Source organism: Manis pentadactyla, chromosome 12 (assembly GCF_030020395.1).
Source record: "Manis pentadactyla isolate mManPen7 chromosome 12, mManPen7.hap1, whole genome shotgun sequence".
Taxonomy (NCBI): domain Eukaryota; kingdom Metazoa; phylum Chordata; class Mammalia; order Pholidota; family Manidae; genus Manis; species Manis pentadactyla.
In genome coordinates, this window is record NC_080030.1 from 8,601,441 (window position 1) to 8,618,582 (window position 17,142).

At 38.6% G+C, this 17,142-nt stretch overlaps 1 protein-coding gene across 1 annotated transcript in view; it reads right to left on the minus strand.

Annotated features, from left to right (window-relative positions):
• The window catches only part of LOC118916210 (zinc finger protein 709-like), a 381,657-nt gene that overhangs the window by 304,976 nt on the left and 59,539 nt on the right, over nt 1–17,142 (minus strand). The gene's annotated exons all lie outside the window — the stretch shown is intronic.

The following is a 17,142-nucleotide window of genomic DNA, read 5'->3' on the forward strand; positions in this document are numbered from 1 at the left end:
ATGATCTGTCATGCAAAATGGGGAAGGGACAATAGGGAAGGAGAAAAGTGGCACTGAAACCAAAGATCCTAATCTGACCCGGCTGGAAATCCAAAATACACTAGAAGAATTTACTGACAACAAAATAAGTAAAAGGTCTTTCTTGGCTTTACTTTCTTGGTGCTCTACTGTGTAACTTTTGAATTAATGTTAATATCTCTTGTAATGCACTAGTTCACAAAACTTCCTGTAATTTATCAAACTGGCTTTCAAATTAAAAGTTTACCAGGGGATTTCACTAAATATTACAGAGGCCAAATAGGTATGCCTCATTTTAACTGCCAGAACTCCCACCTTGCCTAAACCCCTCATAGTCATATCACACATTGTCCTAAAATACCCCACAGCAAGCACAGAAGCTCTGACCATGTGATTCATAAAGTAAACCTAAGTACTTCCAAATTGGCTTGACAAAATGGGGCCCACTGAAATTATCTCCCCAATTAAGTTAGGTTATAGAATCTGTGTGAATTAAACAGTGCTTTAAAATATTGAAAACCATTATAAGGAACCTCCATAGGAAGATTAATCAAGTGTTTTTCCTTTCAATAGCCTTATTTGGTGTGTTCTTAAACATGGAAAGAATGAATGACACCTTACTTTGGTTTTCCATAAGCTGGAGGCTGTGGTTGCACCAATGAACCCCTATCCCCAGACCCCAAATTACAGAAATTCCTGACTCCATCCAATCAGCAACTGGTAAATATTGTGCTGCCTCACATTTAGCTAAGTTTGTTTGGTTCAGCGCCTGCTCTACCATGTATTCGGGTGTATTTGGCCTCCACCTCCAGGATGTGTTCACCTCCAGGGGTACCTCATCAGCCTTGCCATCCCACAGGCTCCGCAGGCAGGGTCTGAACCGAACCTGCCTTGCTCCAGGTATGACATGACACTAATGCAGACAGCTGCCCCCTCCCCGACACTGAAGAAAATATCTGTAGTCCCTTTTGGCAGCCAAGGCACCTACTTGGTTCTTTTGGTGTTCAGGAGCTAACTAACGGACTCCTTGTTTACAAATTTTACGTGAGCCCACTTAATGCTTCTGCCACCTGCAGGAGGTTGCCCTGTTCTGTTTAGTCCATTTAATGATGCCATGGTGTAGGCAGAGGTCACCACTGCCCCAGACAGGGAGATCCCTCAGGTTCCTTGAAATTAACTGGATGCACAGCACTGGGGGAGCTCACAGACTTTGAGGACATCCCAGGATTCCTACATGATGCTCAGTGGAGAGTCAGGGCTCTCCATCCGGATACATCCCTGGTAAAGGACCAAACCCCAGGGGCCCACAGCTGACCAGACATCAGTCAGTTATCTTACTGTGTCCAAAATTCAGCCCCATCCTTCCATGAAGGGAGAAAACCATGACATTTATTTCATTAAAATAGAGAACTGTTTCGGGAAAATATTGCGAGAATGAGAAGACAAGTCAGACTTTGGGACGAATGTCAAAGAATCGGGCTTGTGGTAGAAGACCTGTAGGAATCTCTTGACTTGGAGATAACCCAAAACATACATCTAGGCGACTGTCTCATCTGCATGTACGTGCATGCCGGAGCTGCGGGCACTACTGCTGGCCATCACGACCCGTCACGGCATATGCAGTGCAGCTGTCCAACCAGGCATCCAGTGGAAGTTTCACCTCATTGGTCTCATGCATTGGGCATCATACTGGCTTATTCCAATTGGTAGAATGAAAGATGTTGGGTTTGAATCATCAGAGGTGATCATAATGAGTCGGTCTTAGTCATTTTTCATTAAATACAAGTCGGGGGTTTTTTAGAGCAGTTTTAGGTTTACAGAAAAATTGATCAGGGGGTTCCCACATAACCTGTATGCATCCACACAGTTCGTTACTTTTTACCACTTCTGTGAGTGTGGCACATTTGTTAAGATGGCTGGTGTTACAGGACCTATGGGTTTTGGTAAACATTTAATGACTTCTATCCGTTATTTCTGTGTCATGTAAGTTAGTTTCATTTCCCTAAAATTCCCTTTGGCTCTGTTCATCCTTCCCTCCAGCCCCCAAATCCTTCACAACCAGAGACCTTTTTACTGGCTGATAGTTTTATCTTTCCCAGAATGCCATACATTTGGGATCATATGGTATGTAGCCCTGGGAGACTGGCTACTTTCACTTAGAGACATACTTGAAGTTTCCTCCATGTGTTTTGAAATCTCATTTCTTTTTATCACTGAACAGGATTTCATCATAGTAGTATATATACTACGAAGTGTTTACCCATCCAACTCTTGCAAGCTATTTTGCTTAACTCTAACTCTTGCCATTCATGATTAAAGTACCGACAAAAATTCATGTGTAAGTTTTTTTATAATCATAAGGTATCAACTCAGGTCAATGTCAAAGAGTGTGATTGCTGGATCTATGTACCAAGAGTATATTTAGTTTCGACAGGAAGTTCCTGTCTTCCAGTGTAGGCATACCAAAGTTCTTTCCTACCAGCAAGGACTAAAGATTGCCTGTAGCTTCACATCCTCACCAATATCTGGTGTTCTGGGTGTTTTGAATTTTTGGCATTTAATAGGTGTTACACCTCATTGTTGGCTTTGTAATTCCCCAGTGACATGTATTGGGCACGTTTTTGTGTATCTTATTTCCCTTGTGTATTTTTCTAAAGTGACTTGTCTATTTGAATTTTTTTGCCCATTTTTAATTGGGTTGTTGTCTTACTGAGTTTAAGGGTTCTTTGTATATCTTGGATGCCATTTATCACATAAATGTTTTACAGATCTTTTCCCCTAGTTTGTGGCTTGTCTTTTCATTTTCTTAACACTTTCCCAGAGCAGGAGTTTTTTATTTTAATGAAGTGAAGCTTCCCTTTCTTCTCTTTTTTTTACTTAATGGATTTTTTTTTTTTTTTTGGTGCTGTGTTTGAAACTTCATCACTAAGGACTAAGTCATGTAGATTTTCTCCTCTATTTATCTTCTAGGAGTGTTTTAGTTTTGTATTTTGTATTAGTGTATGATCTATTTTGAGTTAGTGTTTGAAAAATTTAATGTTGGCATCTATATTCCTTTTGTGTGTGTGCATGTGTTTTGCTTAAGTATATCCATTATTTCCAGCAGTATTTATTTAAAATTTCCCTTTTTCATTGAGTTACTTTTATTCCTTTGTCAAAGATAAGTTCCCTGTGTGGGTAAATCAACTGATTTATATGTCGTTCAACCTCACTATTACCTCTTAGTAATTCCTGGAGTGATCTCTCTTGTGAATTCTCTCAAACTTTTTATATAGACAGTCATGTCCTACAGAACAGTTATATTTCTTGCTTCGCCATCTGTGTACCTTTCACTTGCTTTTGAGATAATAGTGAGTCATGAGAAATACATATTTGGTCATTCATATGACCAAATATATATTTCCCGTATATTTGGTCTTCATCCACAGTTCCTGAAAACACTGTACAGAGTCCTAAAGGTGAAATGGGTGTTTTGTTATGTTAATGAGACTTTTGCCCCCCAACGTGTGCACACACAGGGCAGGGGCTACAGGCAGTCAGCCAGTGACCAATATAGTCAATTATGACCATGCAGTGAAGCCCTCACAAAAGCCCCTGCGAAGGCATATGGCTCTCTGCTCTGCCCTTGCTGTGCTGTCTGCTGCGCTGTTTGATCCTGCTTCTCATCTGGGGAGAGCTGCGAGGCCTGGGGAGCCAGGATTCGTCCACGTGCCACCGGGCCAGGCCCCAAGCTCCGTGAGGATGGAAGCTCCTTTATTTGGGACCTTGCCCTATGTGTCTCTTCTTCTGTTAACTTGTTCCCTTATGGTATCCTTTATTAAACTGCTAAACATGTTTTCCTGAATTCTGTGAGATGCTCTAGCAAATTAATCGAACCTAGGGGAGAGGTCATTGGAACCTCGAGTCTGTAGCCTGCAGGTCAGAAGCACAGGGAACTGACTGGGGCTGTGATGGCGCCTGGAGTGGGGGTGGGGAGCAGTCTTGTTAAGGACGGAGCCCTTAACCTGGGGAATCTGGTGCTCTCTCCAGGAGGTGGCATCAGAATTGAGGTGAGTTCTTGGACACCTGGCTGGTGTTGGAGAATTGCTTGGTGTTAGTATGTGTGGGAAGACCCCCTCTCACATACTCAGACACACTGGAATTAGGTCCAGGAACCTGAACAGGGTTTTATAGTAGTATTACTGCTGTGTATAATATTGTTGTTACATGTATATATGTAGGAGGAAAACCTACACCATTACATTTGGTGTCAGACAAGTGGGATTTACACCTTTTCTTATTTCATGGCTAGGCCTTCCAATATAACGTTGAGTGAGAGCAGTGAGAGAAAGCTTCTACCCTGTGCGTATTATCAGTAGCCCATCTAGTTTCTCATCATTTAGTATGACTCTAGTCACGGGTGCCATAGATGTTCTTTCTCCAGTGGAGAGAGTGCCTCTCTCTTACTATAGTGTCTTATCATAAATAGATGTTGAATTGTATCAAATTCTATTTCACTTCTGATATTAGTCATTTCTGTGTTTACTCTTTTCTCAGTTATCTTGACTAGATACATACAAATTTTGTTTAATTTTCTCAGTGGACCAACTTTGGTTTTGAAAACTAAGAGAATATTATGTTTTGTTTTTTTTCAAAACTTTAAATATTTCAATCTACTCTCTTCTTGCATACATGATTCTTGAAAAGAAGTCAGTTTAATTCTCTTTTCTCTATAACTAAGATGTGTTTTCCCTTAGGCTGTTTTCCAGTATATTCACTTTGCTTTTTTTCTTTTCTCTGGCTTCAGTACGATGCACATGGTGTGTGGTTTTGGTCTTTTTCATGTTTACTGTTCTCTGAGCTTCCTGGAGATACAATTTGTTGCTTGTGATTAATTTAGAAACTATTAGTGATTGTTCACCTCACTTATTCTGTTCCTTTCTGTGTGTCTTTTCGCTCAGGTTATTCCCATTATGTGTTTTCTAGGCCTTCCTTCAGCGCTATACAGTTGGTAGGTATTGTGTTCTGCCTTGTTGTTCTTTGTCTTTGCATTATCCTCTAGTGAAATAGATTGCTTTCAGTACAGGCCCGTGAAGAATAGATTATTTGGGGTGTATTTTTGTACACCATTTTTATTTTATGTTTCCGAGTTTTGAAGAGTTGTTTGCCTGTGACCCCAGTAGGTCTAAGAAGAGTTGTTCATTAAAGTGTTTCTGTTTTTACCTCTGCGGTTGGTAATGACAGCTCCATTGTTTTAAATGCCAGGCCAGAAGCCAGAATTCTCTGACTGTATTTTTTGAAAATTAACTGCTGACAGCTTGGAGGCCTCATTCCCCTTTGAACACATCTTTGTTTTTTCCCCCTCCTTTGACCACATCTATACCTTGGTTCTTACTTTAGCGGTGGCAAGAGATTCAGCCTGTATGAAGTACTGTTCTTATGTGTAGACCCTAAACCTGACCCCTCACATAAACACTATAAAAAAGAATCTAGGTACCTTTCCTTGTTCTGTGAAGCCATTTCATATGCTAGAGAGGACTGCCTAACTTTTCCCAGATACTTACTTCAGTTATGGAAGTAGTAACCCCTTTTGTACACCATTGGCAATGTAAGGTGTCATCAGCTAAGGATTCATAGGCTCGGGTAGAATCATGCTCCTGTGTACCGCATGAGCGCTTAGGAATTGGAGAGTATGGAGGGACTGTCTCTAGAATGACTGGCTGGGAAACACTCTTTACTGCAGTTTGAGAATTGGAGCTATGGTCTCAAACCACTGTGATTCTCAGTGAACACACTTGCAATCTGTAATGACCTGTTTCTCCAGGTCAGCAGGGTGCCCTGTTAGGGCTTCATAGAAAAGAGCTCTTCTGGCATGTGGAAATCTCAGTGTTGTTTATGTGTGCTAAAAACTGTCTAGAAAAAGCTCAGAGGCACATGTGTGTGTGGATTTTGTGGTGTGAGTTTTCATCCCTTCTTCTGCATCTGAGCTCTAAATTCCAAATAACTTTACAGCCCCATTAAATCAGACAGAAAAAGAAATAACTGATTCTCTAATAAATATTGCACATTAAAACAAGTGCTTTTCCACAAGGATATGTACATTTAGCTAGGAAATCTGATTACTTCTAATAGCACAGAATACTTCAGGGTGATATGGCCAGGTGTTCTTCTGGACCCCCATGTTTGGTGATGGGGATAGAAGAAAAGATTACAGTCCTTTGCTATGATTTTATTTATTAAAACTATGTAGATTTAACCCTTTACCTCTAAGAGTGCTATAAATGGTAGACATAGATGCTGTAGGGAAGGAGAGGAAAGAATTTTTCTCACAAGGAAGCAGTAGTCTTAAAATTATCGTGTTTCTTTTTTTTTCTTTTTTTGCATTTCTGTCACTTCCCACAGTGCTGTGGACCCAGTCAGGTTAAAAAAAAACTAAGATATAATGTGATCACCTAAAAATGTATACATAATTTCCACATGATGTGATTCTGTTAAATTGGAGGCAGTGTGCAGAGAAAGTCTCTGATCAAATCATAGAATAAATGTTTGTAGAAGTCAGAATCCTACATAACTTTCCTATAACTGGAATATACATGTCCTGTGCTGCTACTCGTAACACCTACTGTACACATTTGGGATTTTTAGGTCTCAGTGGCCATTGAGGATGTGGCTGTGAACTTCACAGTGGAGGAGTGTGCTTTACTGGGTCCTTCACAGAAGGAACTTTATATAGGAGTGATGAAGGAAACCTTCGGAACCTGGCCTCAGTAGGTAAGGATGTCAACTTAAGCCTCCACTTTCTCAGAGAGCAAGTATTTGTTGCCCATCTGCATTGTTGCAAGCTGTCGGACGTAGACAGTGAGGATGTTGGTAAATAAACTAGGCTGGTCAGGTAACAGTAGACAGAGAACCCAATCGTTTTTCTGTAAGTTGATATTTTGGAATCATTTCCTTTGGTCTGAATTTTAGAAAAAGAATGGGAAGATCATGACATGGAAGATAAATATAAAAACCAGGGAAGAAAGCTAAGGTAAGTTCCACTTACAATAGAAAGAGGTGTCTCATCGGAGAATCCTTGGTATGTTAGGAAATTTTAAAAGAAGGAAAGAAGACAAACTATACTTCAAATTTACTTTATCTTAGAGAATTTTCACCAAAATCACCTCCTTAATGTATGACATAGATGGTCAGTGTCTGCAAAATAGTTCAGCTGAAAACTGTAATAAACACTGTATATGATTATCAGTTATAGTTTTGATAACAACAAGGGTGAAGTCCTCTCAAAGACATTCTTTATATTCAACTTGAAACAATTCAGAAAATGCAGATAACCACTTTTATCGCTTATGATAAATCATAAAAATGTACTTCACATACCCCAATAATAAATATAAAATGGTTAATAAGGAAATCACTACCAGTGTGCTTCTTGTTTCCTACAGAAATCATAGGGTAGAGAGACTCTGTGAAAGTAAAGAGGGTGGTCAATATGGAGAAATCTTCAGACTTATTCCAAATCTCAATCTGAACAGCAAAACTCCTGGGGGGACACCACATGAATGCAGTGTGTGTGGAAAAGTCTTCGTGTGTCATTCATCCCTTAATATACACATGAGATGTCACACTGGACACAAACCATATGAGTATCAGACATATGGAGAGAAGCCATATATGTGTAAAGAATGTGGCAAAGCCTTCAGTTACCGCAAATTTTGTGAAAACCATAAGAGAAGTCACAATGGAGGAGAAAAGTATAAATGTAAAGAATGTGGAAAAGCCTTCCGTTTTCTCCCGGCCTTTATAAAACGTGAAAAGATTCATACTGGAGGAAAACCTCGTGAATGTAAGGAATGTGGAAAAGCCTGCATGTGTACCACAACTTTGCAAACACACAGGGGAATGTTCCTTATAAGTGTAAGATATGTGGTAAAATTTTTAGTTGTCCCACTGCATTGTGAACACATGGAACAGTTCACACTGTTGAGAAACCCTCTCAGTGTAAACAATGTGGAAGAATCTTTAGATGTTGTAAAAGCTTACATACACATCTAAGGACTCACACAGTGAAACCCTATGAATGTAATCAATGTGGTAAAGTTTTCATTTCTCATCTAGATTTTCAAATACACAAAAAAATCCACAATGGTGAGAAAAACTATAAATGTGAGGAATGTGGGAAAGCCTTTATGAGGCCTTCAGCCTATGGAAGACACATGATAATGCACACAGGAGATGCTTATAAATGTGAGGAATGTGGGAGAGCCTTTAGTTGTTCCACCTCACTGCAAATACATAAAAACTCACACTGGAGATAAACCCTATCAGTGGAAACAGTAGAAAACTCTTCAGATATCAACAAACTTTACATAAACATGTGAGGACTCACACAGGAGAGATACCCTATGAATGTAAGCAGTGTGATAAAGCTTTCATTTCTCATCTGGGCTTACAAATACATGAAAACTCATACTGGAGAGAAACCCTATGAGTGTTAACAATGTGGGAAAGCCTTTATTTCTCAAGGACTCAAGCACACGTAATTAGTCATACTGTAGATAGACCTTATAAGGAATGTGAGAGCATTTCTTACTCCCAGTTCATTTCAAATACATCAGAAGGATTCACTGGAGAGAAACCATATGAATGTGAACAACGTGGTAAAGCCTTCAGTTATTCCTTGAAATTACATGGAAGAACTCATACTGGAGGGAACCCCTATGAGTGCAAGGAATTCGGCAAAGCTTCCCATCACCAAACCTTAGAAATACACATGAGATTGTACACTGGAGAGAAATCCTATCAATGTGAAGTATGTGAAAAGGCCTTCATATATCCATCAGTTTTTCAGACACATGAGAATACATACAGGAAGGTAGGTTAGCATTTCCACAGTTCATTTTGAAGGCATGAATGGAGTCATACAAGAGAGAAACCCTGAAAATGTCAGGAATGTGGGAAAGCCTTAATTTCTTGTGCAAACCCCAAGCAACACATGAGAATGCAAACTGGAGAAAACATAAATGAGAAGAATCTCATCCCACTTACTTCACAAGTCATAGAAGTCACTGAAAAAAACCTTGAGTGTAAACAGCACTGGAAACTTTTACTGTGAAAACTCCCGCCAAAAAGAAATATGTAAACATGAGAAAGCGTGATGGAAATTAATCCACATAGAATGTTGTAGAAAACCTTCCACATGATTGTTATAAAAGTTGTAAATACATTCTGTTTATCAAGCAGGTTTTTTGAATTATATCATTGGAATGTGGATTTCTTTTTTTTTTTAAGGCAGGAAAACATTATCTTTATTTGCACATGACATTATCATCTATAAAAATAATTAAGCAGAATTTATATAACTGCTTGAACTCACAAGTGAGTTCAGCAAAACTGAAAGACAAAGATCAACACTCAAAAGTCAATTATATATGCTAATAATATGCAAATGGAAGCTGAAATTATTTTTTCAAATGCTCTTTACAACTGCATAAAAAATGTCAAACATGTTGACAGTATGTACGCAAGAGCTGTATATTGAAAAGTACAAGAAAAATCAAGGAAACCCAAATGGACAATATATCCTGTTCATGGGTTGGAAGACTCAACACCGTCAAGATATCCATTCTCTTCAAAGTGATCTGTAGATTCAAGGCCATACAAATGAAAACCTCAGCAGTTTTTTGGAAGAAATTAATCTGATCCTAAAATATGGAAATGTGAATGAAATAGGACAGCCAGAACAACCCTAAAAGGAACAAAGTTGGCGAATGAATACTATCTGATCTCAAGTCTTAGTCTAAAACTATAGCAAACAAGGTATTGTGCTCTTGGTGAGCAGATAGACAAACACATGAATGAACTACAGTAGAGTACAGAAATAGACAAACACACCCGGACAACTGATTTTGTTTTTTTATCAAATGTACATTAGAGTGGTTTAATAGTCCCCTCTCCCTCTTCCTGCCCACTTCCCTCCCCTAGGTAACCGCTAGTCACTTTCCAGTGTCTGAGTCTAATGCTGTTTTGTTCCTTCTGTTTTTGCATTGTTTTTATATTTTACAAAGAAGTGAAATCATGGTTTTTGTCTTTTTCTGCCTGGCTTATTTCACTGGGAATAATATCCTCTAGATCCACCCATGTTGTTGTAGATGTCAGGATTTCTTTTCTGGCTGAATAATACTCCATTATGTATATGTACCACATCTTTATCCAGTGATCTACTGATGGACACTTAGGTTGCTTCCATATCTAGCCCATTGGAAGTAGTGCACAAATGAACATAGGGGTGCATGTATATTTTTTGAATCAGGGATTTTGTTTTTTTCAGGTAAATTCCTAGGAGTGGAATTACTGGGTCAAATGATATTTCTGTTTTTAGTTTTTTGGGTGAACTTCCATACTGCTTTCCACAGTAGTTAGACCAATTTACAGTCCCACCAATAGTGTAGAGGGGTTCCTATTTCTCCCCACCCTCTCCAGCATTTATTATTTCTTGTTTTTTGGATAGTGGCCCTTCTAACTGGTGTGAGGTTATATATCATTGTGGTTTTAATTTGCATATCCTGATTAGTGATATGGAGCATCTTTTCATGTGCCTGTTGGCCATTTTTTTTGGAGAAGTCCCTGTTCAGGTCTTCCACCCATTTTTTGATTGGTTGTTTTTTGTGTGTTGAAGTTTGAGTTCTTCATGTATTTTGAATGTTAACCCCTCATCATATGCGTCATTTACAAATACATTCTCCCATACTATAGGGTACCTTTTTGTTCTGATAGTGTCCTTTGCTGTTCAGGAGGTTTGTAGTTTGATGGAGTCCCGGTTGTTCATTTTTTATTTTATGTTGTCCAAGGAGATGTGTTCAGGAAGAAGTTGCTCATGTTTATATTTAAGAGGTTTTTGCTTGTTTTCTTCTAAGAGCTTTATTGTTTCATGACTTACATTCAAGCCTTTGATCCATTTCAAGTTTACTTTTGTGTATGGAGTTAGACAATCCGGTTTCATTCTCTTACATGTAGCTGTCCAGTTTTGCCAACATGAGTTGTTGAAGAGGCTGTCTCTTCCTCATTGTATGTTCATGGCTCCTTTATTATATATTAATTGACCATAGATGCATGGGTTTATATCTGGGCTCTCTATTTTGCTGCATTGATCTGTGGGTCTGTTCTTGTGCCAGTACCACTGTCTTGAATACCATAGGTTTGTAGTAGAGCTTGAAGTCAGGTTTTATAATCCCCCCAACTTTGGTCTTCTTAGGATTGCCCAGGCCATTCAGACCCCACTGTGGTTCTGTGAACTATTTGTTCTAGTTCACTGAAGAATAATACTGGTGTTTTGATAGGGGTGCATTGAATCTGTAAATTGCTTTCGGCAGGATGGCCATTTTGACAATATTAATTCTTCCTTTCTGTGATTAGAGGATCTCCATCTTTTGGGGTCTTCCTTAAAACCTCTCTCATGAGGGTCATGTAGTCCTCAGAGTACAGGTCTTTCACCTCCTTGGTCAGATGCGATTGTAAATGGAGTTCTTTTCCTCATTTCTCTTTCTGCTAGTTCATTGTTAGTGTATAGGAATGCAAGATTTCTGTGTATTAACCCTGCATCCTGCAACCCCACTGAACTCAGTCATTAGTTCCAATTAGTCCTTTGTTGGATTCTGTAGGGTTTTCTTTGTATAATATGTCATCTACAAATAGAATTTAACTTCTTCCTTACCAATTTGGATGCCTTTTATCTCTTTGTGTTGTCTGATTGCTGTGGCTAGGACCCCCTGGAGTGTGTATTTCTACTACTTTCAGAAGTGAATTTGGAGGTGAGATCTTTATGTGTCTCCTTTCAACGTAAGTTTAATAGGTAGTTTTATTAAATCAGTTAACATTTTCTCTTTCCCTTTTTGAAATCTGTTGAATCTAAGAGTGAATTGAACTGTATTTGTAATATGTAGTTAGGAATAATTTAAAATTTGTATCCTGTGTTTAGGGGCCATTTAAAAATGGCTGTTTGGTAATTGCTGGGATATTCCTACTGGTCTTGTGTGGCAGTTCCTGGACATCCTTTATCCATTGTATATATTGTACCTTTTTAAAAATTAAGGTATCATTGATATGCACTCTTATGAAGGTTCCACAAGAAAAACGATGTGGTGACTACATTCACCCTTATTATCGAGTGTCCACCCCCATAACCCATTGCAGTCACTGTCCATCAGTGTACTAATTTTTCTAAGCTGTCGTATGATGACAAATTTTGTGTTTTTCGTGAGGATATATATCAAGATACCCCATTATAACTGGGGATTTCCATATAAATCTTGATGTTTTCTTAATCATCATACAGTATGTTTCAATACCGTGTACATACAAATTCAGGTAGTTTTTCCTCAAACATATTTTATTTTTTATCGTGTTATAAGTTAACAAATTTTGTCTCAATTTGTCATGCATTCTTTTTTTTTTTTTTTGCTATCATTAATGTACAATTACATGAGCAATATTGTGGTTACTAGACTCCCCCTATTATCAAGTCCCCACCACATACCCCATTACAGTCACTGTCCATCTGTCATGCATTCTTAATATGAGAAACTTTACTCGGTTTTTCAGGACCTTCCAAGTGACATGTAGGATCACACTTGCAGTCAAAGGAGTATAATGAACTCTAATAAGAATAAGCACAAACCATAAAGGAGTGTGAGGTATAAAGTAACTAGGTGCTCAGAAAGACTTCTTAAAAGACTTTGGACTGTGTTAGAGGATTTTGTGGTTATTCAAGAAACCAAGTCATTTTTCTGTATTGAATGCTGTGAGGAGGTAAACTTTATTCTATCATTGGTAACCATAATTGTTTTTAAAAAGGCAAAAATGTAGTGGAGATAAATTTGTAAAAAGCCCTGGTGATATTAGTAAGAGGAATAATTTTATTGTTCAGAATTTTATATTTTAACATTTTTAGATATACACTGTTACAAACCCCCCTTATAAATGTTTTGATCCGTAATAGTGATTACCTTTAATGGAGGTATGTGACATTTTTCTCTTAATAGGAAAATAGTTGCCCTTTCAGTGAATATAGGCTACCTCCTGGTCCGCTGAAACAGCTCTTGTGTTTTCTACTTAGCATCTAAACACTGACTTTCTAACTTGAAAATAATTTTGTAGAATAAAGAAACAACATGAACTGGTATCATTTCAATAAAGGGAGGAGCCTCAGTGAGTGACATTGTCATTGATCAACTGAATTTCTACATCTTCAACACTGTTCTAGAATCTTCTTGGGTGTGGAAGTAACAGCAATGCAAAGAAGTCCTCCATTCCTGTGATTAAAGATATTGTATAAATATAAAGGTATAGACATGGTTATTTTTGCAAAAAAATGTTATGTATGTAGAAAAAGTCATGTTTGGACATTTTATTTGGGCCTGGAGACTTGCTATTGATTTTGGCCACAATATCTGTGGTAATCATTTGTGTTTAGCATCATCTAAGGATATTTATGTTTTTAAGTTTAAAAAATTTTTTATTTTGGTCTTGTCCAGAAATAAACTGTGGGGTTCCTTCCATTCAAGCAAACAGTTATATTCATCTAAACCATTCAAGCCCACACTAAGTATATTTTGTAAGTAGAGTGATATCTTTGCAAATGTACTGTGGTATCTCAGTGGAAACTCCATAAAGAGCTATGGATATTTAGAGGAAATCGTTCAAGGAATTGAGGTGAGCTGTAGAAAGAGCATTATTTTTAGTAATATCCTAATTGTAGTGTAAAATATGTTAGTGATTTTCATCATAGGAGTGGCTGGAAGTCTTTAGTTTCAATAATCTACAAGATCCTGTAGCTCATGCTGGTGTTCCATGTGCTTAGGTTTCCAGCACACATTGCAGAGGAGCAGGACACAAAAGTACTCGCTGTTCTTACAAGAGCCAAGGAGTGTGGTGTCCTGTGGAGGGAATTCATTCAGTGGCTACCACGTGGGTATTTTATGGTGATGGAACTCCTCCATCTTTTAATGGCATTATTACTCTACATCTGTGAAAACTCCTAAATACAATGTAAAATAATATATATTTAATACAAAATTAAAAACAATCACTTTTCATGCTAGGAAAGTAATAAACTCTCCTAAACCTTTTTTATATGTTCATCTCTTTCCACAACTGTGGAATCCTACTTAGAAATAATCGAACACCCAGATAAGAACCACATGGGTCACAATTATATATATAATGTCACAAAAATATATATAATGGGTCACAATTAAAGGTTATAAGAAACCACATTGCCAACTTGCCTTTCTGAGAAATCACCCTCTGGGATATCGCCCGCCCTCATCTCACACATAGAAGTTGAGGCAGCGTGAGAGGAATCTGTCTTTGAGTGTAAACAGATCATGGAGAGCACTGTGGTTCTGAGCTGCATAGGGTTGTCCCAGGTGGGCTCTTCCTGGCTCATTGTCCTTCATGTGCATCAGCTTCATTTCTGCCCATTGCTATTTTTAGACCATCCTCAGCTCTTTGTTTCCCAACTTAAGCCCATCTGTTCCTGCTATCTTGGAAACATCTTTAGAAATACATGCATGCCTCACTGGAGAATTTCTGTACAATACCAGGGGCCTGTGAGCTGAGAGGGTGATGCGAGCAGTGGTAGAATCTATACCATAGGCCCATTCCCCTCAGCCACAGCAGTCTTAGCTGTCACATCGATATGCTTATGTATTCTTGTGACACTTAACTTTGGGGAAACATGCTTCTAGAATTTTGCTGAAATAATAGACTCTTCACATCCTATTACCATAAATTTAGGTGTATTCCTTTACTTCTGAAAAAACTGTTACCCATGGTGGATATAAATGACCAGAAACAGTTATTAACTATTATTGCACACAGCTTGTGCATTTACTTCTATCAACTGACAATCTTTTTGTAAGTAGAGGCACTCTAAGGCTCAGTTTATTCTCCAAAGCCAGCTTTCCATTTTGCCTTCATAATTGCTAAACAGAAGTTGGGCTCAAGTCTCAGCTGGATTTAGTCAAACTACTGGCCATTGTGTCAGCAATAGTGTTTCACACTTAATGAAGTGTAAAATACGGTTTTGTAAACACTCAGGAATTTTCTCAATTTTGTTTGTATATGATGTGATGTTACAGCTTTGTAGGTCCATTGTAATTTATTTTAAACAGCATTCTGATTTGGGCAGCATTTTAAATGAATCGGGCTTGCATTGTAGTGTGAGGAGCTCTACCAGCACACTCTTCAGTTGAAGTCTTGAAAATTACCTTTTAAATAATCATTTAAAGTCTCTGGAATGATTGTAAAGGTAAGTGGGAAATGAGGAACATCTACTCAAGGGATTCTCTGAAAATTTTGGACTAAGGTATGAATCTGTGGTATTTAAACCATGACTGCTCCATCCCTCCACCCTCAGGTCACCTAGGTGCTCACCCCACTCTAGCACGGTACAGCCAAGAAGACGAAGTTGTGTTCATCCAACTTCCTTTTGGAGGTCTTTTTTCTGGGAATGGGATTTCATCGTTTTTCATCCTGCTTCTAACTATACACATTCCATGAGAGAACATTTTACATAGCTTATACTTGTGAAGTGGGGGTGTGCTTCTTGCACCCATCCCCTACTCACATAATGGAGGTCTAGCATGTGTGCTGAGAACACTGGGACTCGGCTCATGAAAGGGTGGTCCCGTGCCTGGAGACACAAGCTGAGAGTACCAGGCTGCTGTCCCCCTGCTGTGTACTCCATTCCTAGAAACAGTGCCATTCAGATAGGAGCTTGCCATAGTCTCTACCCAGGCTCCAGAGCCCTAACATGTCTGAAGGTCGGGGGAAAGCGTTAACTTCAGTTATTAAAGGTTATGAGGACTTCAAGCCAAAGGGACTCCCACTTGAAAGTGGGAATCGAAACAATTGGCCGGAAATCTGCATATCTAATGATACAGCCTAGTCTGTAGGACAGCTAATTTTCTGGAGAGCAGCAGAGAATTAAGATTGGTAGGAAGAACCAGCTAAGAGTCAATAACAAACACTTGGTATTACTATAAAGAAGTCACAGTATTTTTGGATTAGTTTGTAGGGAAAATTTGTTCCAGGACTATTGAAAACAACAGAGCCATCAGCCAGAAATTACAATTTATCAACTGGGTTTCAGACCAATACAATGTCCCAGACAACTGAACATAAAGCTAGATATTCCCTTCCAACAAAGAGCATCAGACTTAACCACTGTCAGGCAGAAATAGAGTTCACTGAAATAATCCAGGAAGCTACTCAACAAAAAGCAAGCAAATATGTGGAGGATGCCCAGAGAAGGTGCAGTATATTGTCTAAAAAGTGTGATTGTTGCAACTAAACAAAACTGCAGAAACAAATATATGACTGGATGAAAAAGGCAACAAAAACTGCCAATGAGAGGAACGTCAGATTTAACAGAAAGATACTTCAAAGTAGACAAATTTCACAACTGAAGGAGTGATTAAAGGAGTAAATGAAATGACCTCACAACCATTAGGAATTGTATTAACAGTGATAAGGTTGGTGAGAACGTAGAGAAATCGGGATCTGTGCACTATGGCTGCAATGTAAGTTGGTGCAGCTGCTGTGGAAAACCATCTTTTTCACAAAATTAAAAATCAAGTTACCATATGCTCTAGCAATTCCACTTCTGGGTATGTTCCGAAAAGAACTGAAATGGTGTCAAGGAGGTCATTTGTCCACGTTCATAGCATATTTCACAGTAGTCATAAAGTGGAAGCAATCCAGGGGTCTACTCATTGATAGATGGATAAAACAGGAGATACATGCATATAATGGTATATTATTGAGCCTTAAAAAGGAAGGAAATGGGTTCACTTCTGTTAGGCCAAGTCACCAAACCAGGGCCTAATATTTAAACCCAGCTACAGTTTTGACCTACCCAAGAATTGTAGTCAGGAACTTTCTGTTCAGTATCATCCATAAGATAATCTCACATGAGCCCTCTCCATCTTCCCTAAAAGACGATGGGGAAATCTGCCTTTCAAGACAACCTGCTCTTCAATCCAGATACAGTGACCTTGCCTGAAATAGTCTCTTTTGCTTGCTAATAACTCTCCCTACCCTTCTGCCTATAAAACCTGTTTTGTACAGTTACATGGAGAATCTTCT